This window comes from Engraulis encrasicolus, chromosome 13 (assembly GCF_034702125.1).
Source record: "Engraulis encrasicolus isolate BLACKSEA-1 chromosome 13, IST_EnEncr_1.0, whole genome shotgun sequence".
Classification (NCBI taxonomy): Eukaryota; Metazoa; Chordata; class Actinopteri; order Clupeiformes; family Engraulidae; genus Engraulis; species Engraulis encrasicolus.
This window is the reverse complement of record NC_085869.1, coordinates 46,680,027-46,687,041: the sequence shown is the minus strand read 5'-3', so window position 1 is coordinate 46,687,041 and position 7,015 is coordinate 46,680,027. Positions and strand designations below refer to the sequence as shown.

The 7,015-nt window shown below is 48.7% G+C and overlaps 1 protein-coding gene across 2 annotated transcripts in view; it reads left to right on the top strand.

Moving 5' to 3' along the window:
- cobll1b (cordon-bleu WH2 repeat protein-like 1b) overlaps positions 1–7,015 on the top strand; it is a 58,079-nt gene that overhangs the window by 6,928 nt on the left and 44,136 nt on the right. The window lies entirely within an intron of this gene.

Here is a 7,015-nt window from a genome sequence, read left to right as displayed (position 1 = left end):
CAACAATTTACCTCCAAAAAGGTTGTTATTCTTCTCCCTTCCTGGGAAGGGGGGTGGTTCGACATGCTCCAAAAACTATGTCTTTTATAGTGTTACTATCCTTATCATGGACGGTACACCATATTCCCACAAACTGCTAATTGGAGGTGGTGTCTTGGCTGCACTCCTATCAGAATGCTTGGCAGATGTTGTGACTGACTATATGAGGCAGCCCCGGCCCCCAGAGGCCTTGACTTGGCCCCCTCAGCAGTTTACTGTGATGGAAACACTGTCAGTGCAACAGCGTGCTTTGACCTGACAGATAAGGATGACAGAGAGGAGGAGGGATGGAGAGAGCGGAACGAGAGAGAGACAGGGAGGGAGGGAAAAAGAGAGAGACAGACAGACAGAGAGGGAAGGAGGGAAAGAAAGAGAGAGAGACAGAGAGGGAGGGAGGGTAATAGGTGGGTGGGAGTGAGAGATAGAGAAGGCTGCTGAATGAGGGAGAGAGACAGAGATAGGGGGGTAAATGAGAGGAAAAATAGGGAGCGAGACAGACAGGGAGTTAATGAGACACATTCAGAGAGGATGACTAAGAGGGGAGGTGAGAGCAGGAGTAGAACTGAGACATGGAGGAAGAGAGATGGAGATGAAAGGAGACAGAGAGAGACATACAAAGGGGGAGCGAGGGATAAAGAGGGAGGTATAAGGGAGAGGTGGAAAGAGAGGGAGAGAATTAAGGGGGGAGAGAGAGAAGGTAAGAGTCAGAGAACAGATGAAACACAGGATGAGAGATAAAGAAGGAAGGGAAAAGGGGGATGAGATAGAGAGGTAATAGTTGAGGGAGAGGGAATGAGAGATAGTGAGGGAGTAAGTGAGAACGAGCGATGGGAGGAGAGAAAGAAAGAACGAAAGGAAGGTGGGCGCAAGAGTAGAGATGAAACAGAGGATGAGAGATACAGAAGGGAAAGGAACAGGGGGAAGGGAAGAGGGGGGTGAGATAGAGGCGGTGATTGAGGGAGAGGGAATGAGAAAAAGTGAGAGAGTAAGAGCGACGGAGAGAGAAAAAGAAAGAAAGAAAGAAAGGATAGCGCAAGAGTAAAGGTAAAATAGGAAGAGACAAACAGAGGGAAGGAAAGAGGAGGATGAAATAGAGAGGTGGTGATTGATGGAGAGGTAATGGGAGATAGTGAGGGAATACTGTTTGAAGGACAGCGACAGAGAGAAGGAAAGAAAGAAAGAAAGGTGAGGGTAACAGTAGAGGTGAAAGAGAGGAAGAGAGAAACAGGGAATGAGAAAAAGAGACAGTGGTTGAGGGAGAGGGAATGAGAGATAGTGAGTAAGTGAGAAAGACAGAGACGGGGGGAGAGAAAGAAAGACAAAGTAAGAAAAGGTGAGAGCAAGAGTCGATATGAAACCGAGGACGAGAGAAACAGCGGGAAGGAAAGAAGGAATGAGACAGAGAGGTGGTGATTGAGGGAGAGGGCAGGAGATAAGAGAAAGAAAGATGAGAGCAAGAGAGGAGAGTTGAAACAGTTTCTTGCCAGCAGAGCGCATCCAACGAGCTGTGGGTCGCCCTCATGCGTGGCCCCTGCGGGTCGGGCCCCCCTAGGGTCAGGTTCAGAGCAGCCACTGCTCACCCACCGAGGCTGGCCCTAAATCTGTCTGCCCCATGGCCAGCAAAACTCCCACGGCTTCATACCTCTCTCTCTCTTGCCATGTGTGGAGCTCCAGCTCGGTGGGGGGAAGAACCAGTCAAACCACACCTCCCCGACGTTGGCTGTGCCGCACAGAGACCCGCATTGTTGAAGGGGGACTGTTTTGTTTACGGGGCACACGACGTGTCGCGCACACACGGGCATCCATGCACCCCCCCACCACCGCCACCCCCCCCTTTCTTTTTTTCTTTCTCTGGCTAGCCTTTCTGTTTTCCTCCTTGTGTGTGTATTTAGAACCAGCTGATTGGTATCAGTGCCATTATGTGAATGGGACTGACTTGTGATCTCCCCCAGATAGCTATCGGCTATCGTGGCACTGAGATACGAGGCTGAAAGGGAAAAAATGTGCGGGGAACGAGTTGGGAGCCAGCGTTAGTTCGTAGTAGTGCGTGCCGCGCGTCGTCGTGGGAGAGGACCGTGTTGTTGTTTGGCCACGCACATAACAGGGGATGTGGAGAGAGGAAACGTGAAGTTCACATACAGAGCTGCTGTGTTCTTTCCCTTTCCCTTCTCTCGCTCTCTCTTCGTTTCTTCCTCTCCCCCTCCTTCTCTGTCTCCCTCTGTCGCTTTCTCTCTCTCTCTCTCTCTCTCTCTCTCTCTCTCTCTCTCTCTCTCTCTCTCTGTCTCTCACTCTCTCTCTCTCTCTCTCTCTCTCTCTCTCTCTCACTCATTCTCTCTTTCTGGTGCTCTTTCTCTCTCTCTTTCTCACTCTCTCCCTCTCTCTCTCTCTCTCTCTCTCTCTCTCTCTCTCTCTCTCTCTCTCTCTCTCTCTCTCTCTCTCTCTCTCTCTCTCTCTCTCTCTTTCCATCCCACACAGGCTTGAGAAGTAATGGCCTTTCCAGGCCTTCTCTAAACAGCTTGTGTTTACAGTGAGTGACCCCTCTTACCAAATTACCAGCTGTGTCCCTGGTCCTGTGTTATGTCTGTCCATAGGGATTACCCACCCTCCCCCCAATCCGCAAGTTCGCCGTGACCCAACCCTCCAAACCCCCACCCACACACACACCCACCCACCCACATACATCCACATCCACACGAACATGCACACACGCACACAAACGCGGGCGTGCACACATACACACACAATGCGCGCGCGTGCGCACACACACACACACACATACACACACACACACACACACACACACACACACACACACACACACACACACACACACACACACACACACACACACACACACACACACACACACACACACACACACCACTTCAGCATTCTGACTCCTCCTAAACTACTGCCCCCCCACTTCTCTATCAGCTTCACCACTTACCCCCAGTTCACAGAGTCTTCCCACCCTCAACACCCTCCAAACGTGACTCCTGTCCCCCTGCGGCCGAGCGCAGCCTTTCCCAATCCAGTCCAGAGTTTAGCCTGCTCATGACCAAAAATAGAAAAAGGCAACTCTGAACTCCCTTTACGCAATGGGAGTGTTTATAAAAAATAAAAAAATAAAAATTCTCTGAAAACTCTCCATTTCCAACTGACATTAAATCAGTTGCACTCCGGCACCTTCCTGGCAGCTGCGGAAAGGAACTTTTCAACGCTGCATTTAGCGAAACTGACTGTTTTTACAAGCCGACAAGATCAACATTCGAATCCATTCACTCTGGAAAGGGCTAGCCGGCGTCGCATGGTGAAAGAACAAGAATATTCAAAGAAAGAACGAAAAAAATGTGTGTGTTTGCGCAGTCTTGTGCATCGTCCAGCTTTGTTTGCTTATATTGTAAGGCATAGGAAATTTCAATGACTCATGGTTCATCCACATTCCGAGGTCAGGGCTTCCGGCTTTTTATCTCAAATGCTCAATGCCCCCCCAGTGAATTCTGAAAAAAAAAAAAAAAACTTTCCATTACATCAATGTCCATTCCCCAAACGGAGGCAATGTATTGTGAGCAGGACTTAAGTAAATAAAGAGGAGATAACCAGAGAGTTGCAAAGGTCACCTGGTAGCTTGGCTTTCTCCTTGGTCGTGTTTGAACCAGCATCTTTTGTTGTTGGTGAGCTGCACTCAAGATGATGTTATGAATGGAATTCCAGGTGGTTTCCTGTGTGCATTGTTTTGGCTAATGGAGGCTCCTGGAGCATGTCTTTAATCCACTCCTCCTATGTGAGGATTTTTAAGCATTTGCAAGCTTACAAGCTGCCCAGGGGACACTGCTTTTTGCTAAGACAAACAAAAAAACAAATTTGTCCACTGAGATAGCATCACATTCTTCTCGTTCTTCCCCACCTAACCCTGATCAGCCAGACACGATGGCTTGTGTTTGACTCCATTTAGATGAATATTTTTTCCACAAATTCTGTTTGATTGAAAGTGTATGTAACATTTGGACATGAATGGACCGTTCTGAAATGTGTGTCTGAATGGCCCTGTATGATGCAGAATACATAAAACACATCAAAGTTAAGACCTTGTAAGCACAATATTTTTCACCAGTAAAGACAGTTGCGTGAAGCATTAAAAGTGCTGTGTGTATTCTATTTTATGCAGCATGCTATGGTATGTGTCTCAACTGACCGGGGAGTTTCCTCGAGTGAGTACAGTGTCTTGTCTACTGGATATAAATGCCTGGAGTAGCTACTGGAGTCTTCTGCCGCCCCTGCGTCCCGTGGCAGTCCATACATCATCCCTGTGACCCCCCAACCCCTAAACCAGCCACGGACGACCCTGAGAACGTGACTAATCGGGGAGACTTTCCCCAGCTAGCACGGCCGACCAGCACACCCCTATTTCTGTCGGTGGGAAGAAAAAAAGAGAGAAATGCTCCGTCTGTTTGGCTGTGAGCCGACCCGAGCTACGCTATGCTATGGCCAGTGAAATTAAATATTTAATCTGTGTGTATAGATGGAGTGCCTTTGAGGCAGGAACGCTGCTGATGTTCAGAGAAGCCCGAAGGGTGAGCATGAGGGTAGTCACGCCGTCCTGCAGCACGTCTAGTCTAATCATAGCAGCACACAGACACGCTGCTGAACAACTAGATGTACAGTACTGTACAGTATGCTGCTGTCAAGAGCAATAAACAAAACAGCCTTTTTTGAGTCCACTGCAAGGACTTTCAGGCTGAGAGAGAACCGTGTTGGTGTTGGTTTCCACAGCTAATCTAGAACTGTCTGATGTACTCACAGAGTGTTTGGGGACTCACAAGTTGGTTCGGGATGGGAACCTTGTACACTGAAAGTTGTTTGTTTTTTTCCTAAGTGAACCAGGACGACAACCAGCAGGAACACAAAGTAAACAATGTGTTTCACTGGTAAGCACTTTGGTTCCCAGTGTAACTGGTTAGGGAACCGTAACTGGCACTGTTCTGGCCGGTCTGAAAAACAGCTTGTGATGTAAGACGTTTGATGTCTATCTGATGCCTGGCCTCTGGCTTGTGTAGCCTCGTGATTCACACTGTTCTGCCAGTGGAACATTACTGAATGTTAAGTTATTACAACTTGGTCATTGCCAGTCTATTAGCAAGAAATGTCTAACTGGGGGCCCTGTCTTAACACATTATTGCATTAATGCATTCACCACACCCACCCATATGACGTCCTGATTTCAGATGGGATTCTTCCAAAATGTCACCATTTCAAGTCCGGAGAATGCCAGCCAGACACATTTCCAGACATGCCCAAATGTGTGGCTGGCTGCATGCTTGCTTCAATGCTTTCCAGAAAGTAAAGTGGATAACAGTGCGATGCGGGCCAACAGCCTATCAGCGAGGTGTGAGCACACCGCAGGATACTGTAGCACCCTAATCACGGCTATACCGTAGAGTCAGGGGCGGATTATGACTCCATGAGCCCATGGGCCAGACATTAAGAAAGGGCCCCCTGCATGGGTGTTATGAGTGTATAAAAAGATTCAAGGTTTTTGGTTCAGATGTAAGAGACCCTATGTTGTTGGGGGTTCGTGGGTATGTTACCCTGAGAAAACATGAAAATAGAGTTGTTAAAAGTGTGATTTGAAATGGAATATGAAAAAGGTGATATAAACGTATTAAGATTTGGGCTTCAGGGCCCCCTTGACTCCTGGGCCCCTGGGCCTGTTCCCAGTAATCCATCCTTGCGTAGAGGATGAGTCAGCGGGATAGCACAGCACAGTACCGCACGCCATGTCACATGTCAACGCCTGGAAGTCACGTCACCCCTGACCAGATTACAGACTGTGGAAATGCAAACGCACACACACACACACACACACACACACACACACACACACACACACACACACACACACACACACACACACACACACACCACGCGTGCGCACACACACACACACACACACACACACACACACACACACACACACACACACACACACACACACACACACACACACACACACACACACACACACACACACACACACACACACACCCTGTTTATTCCCACTGATGGTATACACACACACTTTAATTCCAAGCCTTCCACCCAAACACGAAGGTACAAGTCGGTGCTTGTGTGCTTTAGGGTGGGACACACAGCAGCAAGGGGAAGGACGGCATAACACACCACAACACAAGGCAGGCACGGCCCTTTTCAAGCTGGCAGCACCTCAGCTGTTTTTAGTCTCACCTTCAAAACGGGGCAGTGTTGAGAGAGGCAGCATTTTTTCTCCGTCTGATAATGACAAAGTAAACAGAGATAAAGTTGCAAAACCTGATTTAATCAACCACAAAGCCGGGCCCGGAGTATGTGGGGTTAGAGGGCGACAGGCAGACAGGCAGGGCCAAGGCAGAGCAGAGCAGAGCATAACGCAATCAAGGCACAGTCCATATAGCTGAGTGGTGGGAAGCTGCTACACGTACAGCTTTATAGTCTGGGTCCATGTCTGTTTAATCAATCTGCGCACACATTGTTAGCTGTCAGGAGAGAGAGAGAGAGAGAGAGAGAGAGAGAGAGAGAGAGAGAGAGAGAGAGAGAGAGAGAGAGAGAGGGAGAGAGAGAGAGAGAGAGAGAGAGAGGGAGAGAGAGAGAGAGAGAGAGACAGAGAACAGGGGATCATTAAATAGAGTGAGAGTGATCATGAAGGAGAGAGAGAGAGAGAGCACAGGATTGTGACACACAATGGGGAGGGAGAGGAGAGAGAGAGAAAGCTAGCGGGATCATGAAATTGAGCATGAGAGAGCAATTGAGAGAGAGAACAGGATTGTGAGATATAGAGTGAGAGAATGGGTAAAGAGAGACAGAGAGAGAGAGAGAGAGAGAGAGAGAGAGAGACAGAGACGCTGTGGGGATATAGAGAGTGGAGTGAGTGAGAGATAGGTGCTGTTTTGGTGGTGGTGGTGGTGGTGGTGGTGTGGGGGGG